The sequence below is a fragment of the Otolemur garnettii genome, unplaced genomic scaffold, assembly GCF_000181295.1.
Source record: "Otolemur garnettii isolate 467f Iridium unplaced genomic scaffold, OtoGar3 scaffold00021, whole genome shotgun sequence".
Taxonomy (NCBI): Eukaryota; Metazoa; Chordata; class Mammalia; order Primates; family Galagidae; genus Otolemur; species Otolemur garnettii.
Window position 1 is genome coordinate 17,910,399 of NW_003852416.1, and position 2,166 is coordinate 17,912,564.

The 2,166-nt window shown below is 45.4% G+C and overlaps 1 protein-coding gene across 1 annotated transcript in view; it reads left to right on the plus strand.

Moving 5' to 3' along the window:
• ARL3 (ADP ribosylation factor like GTPase 3) overlaps positions 1-2,166 on the plus strand; it is a 57,706-nt gene that overhangs the window by 45,324 nt on the left and 10,216 nt on the right. The window lies entirely within an intron of this gene.

The window sequence follows — 2,166 nt, forward strand, 5'->3', positions numbered from 1 at the left end:
GTTGGAGGTTGCTGTGAGCGTGATGCCATGGCACTCTATCCAGGGGGATAGCTTGAGGCTCCGTCTCAAAAAAAAAAGAACCACAGATAAGCCATCTCACACGTGCAATAAGCTTTCTCTGTTTGGTAGGATGTCAGAATAGAAGACTTTGGAGATTGTTTCTAACTCTAGGATTCTTGATAATTGTGTTGTGGTTCTGTGTTGTATCTAATATTACAGATGTTATATACCTGTACTCCCAAGGGGATGGCCATCAATAACCATATACATACTAGTTATGGATGTGGTTTTTTTTTTCTTTTTCTTTTTCTTTTTGCAGGTTTTTTTTTTTTTTGGCTAGGGCTGTGTTTGAACCTGCCACCTCTGGTATATAGGGCCAGTGCTCTACTCCTTTGAGCCAGAGGCACCACCCAGTGTTTTTTTTTCTTATATTTGTTATCTCCCCTGTTCAGGGTTAGTGTGTGTCTGCTGCTACTTCAAGTTGGTTTCCCACTGCAAGTCTTCTGCTGACAGAAAGCCTCATGCTTTGTGCTGAGGAACTCTGTACCGGAAGAGCAGGCTCCATCTCATTTAATATTAATTTAGGGCAGAAAATGGTTATATACCAGACACCCAGGAGGCTATATCCTCAAAGAGTGATAAGCACTTTCAGCTCTGATGCTTCCTACCAAGCAGCCTTGAATCAGCTGATGCTCTGGAGTCAGCCCTCTGGGACTACTCTTATTCCAAAACTCCTAGCCTGCTCCACATGCCTCATGTTAGATGGGTGGTGCAGATGCCAGTGCTGTGAGAGTGACAGTATTGCTCCAGATTGACTATATCTAAGGAAATGGTATCTTTCCTCAATACTGTATGGCGTATGTCTCTAACAGCACAACTGGTTTGCTTTTCTCTGAACTTGGGAATATCGGGATGCCAAGAGTAGATTCTCAGCCACTGTCCTGCAGCTTCTTTCCATTTCCCTTCCAATATTCTTCTTGCCACTCTCCTAATACAGTCGACACTGATTTGTCTTAAAACAGCCTGCCTGCTTTTGTCCCAGGAGCAAATAGTCACTTCACTTCCTAGAATTATCTCAATTCTGTCAGGTTTACAGATTAATTTTTTTTAAGAGATGGGATCTCACTGTGAGTTGAGAGGGATCTCACTGTTGCCCAGCCTGGGGTGCAGTGGCTATTCAAAGGCACAAAAATAGTGCACTACAGCCTTGAACTCCTGGCTTCAAGCAGTCCTCCTCCTGCCTAAGCCTCCTGAATAGCTGGGACTACAGATGTGTGGCACCACAGCCAGCACTGCTTGGTCTTTTTTCTTTTTGCTGCACAAATAGCCAGGGCCTGCTTCTGTGCTTGGGCATCTTGATCGGAGGGCAGACAAGTCAGCATAAAATGAGCACGCCCTCCCTAATGGCTTAATACCTGTACCCTCAGAAACTCTTCGTGTACATGTGTGTTTTGGGGTGCTTAGTCATCCAGCGATGGCCTTAGCCACATCTCCAAAATGGATTCTGGAGCTCTGTAGGCCTCCATGAGGTTTAAGTTTAGGGAGGGTTTTTTTTCTGTCATATATTCTGATTATAAAAGTAAAATATTCTTGTCTGTGGCTCAAGGAGTAGGGCACCAGCCCCATATACTAGAGGTGGTGGATTCAAGCCTGGCCTTGGCCAAAACTGCAAAAAAAAAGAAAAAAAAAAAAACCAGTAAAATATTCTCATTGTTAATTAGGTAAAGTTAAAAAGTGGAAAGTTCTTTCCTGTCCCCCAGTCCTACTCCTTCTCTTCTAGCTTGGCATCATGGTGGGTGCCTATAGTCCCAGCTACATAGGAGGCTGAGACAGGAGGATTACTTGAGCCCAGAAGTTTGAGTCCAGCCTGAACAACATAGTGAGAGGCTCATCTCAAAAAAAAAAAAAAAATTAGGCTCAGCACCTGTGGCTCAAGTGGGTAAAGTGCCAGCCACATACACCTAAGGTGGTGGGTTTGAATCCAGCCTGGGCCCACCAAACAACAATGACATCTGCAAGCAAAAAATAGGCAGGCGGGCTCGGCGCCTATAGCTCAACTGGCTAAGGCGCCAGCCACGTACACCTACGGTGGCGGGTTCGAATCCCCAGCCCGGACCCGCCAAACAACAATGACGGCTGCAACCAAAAAATAGCCGGGCGTTGTGG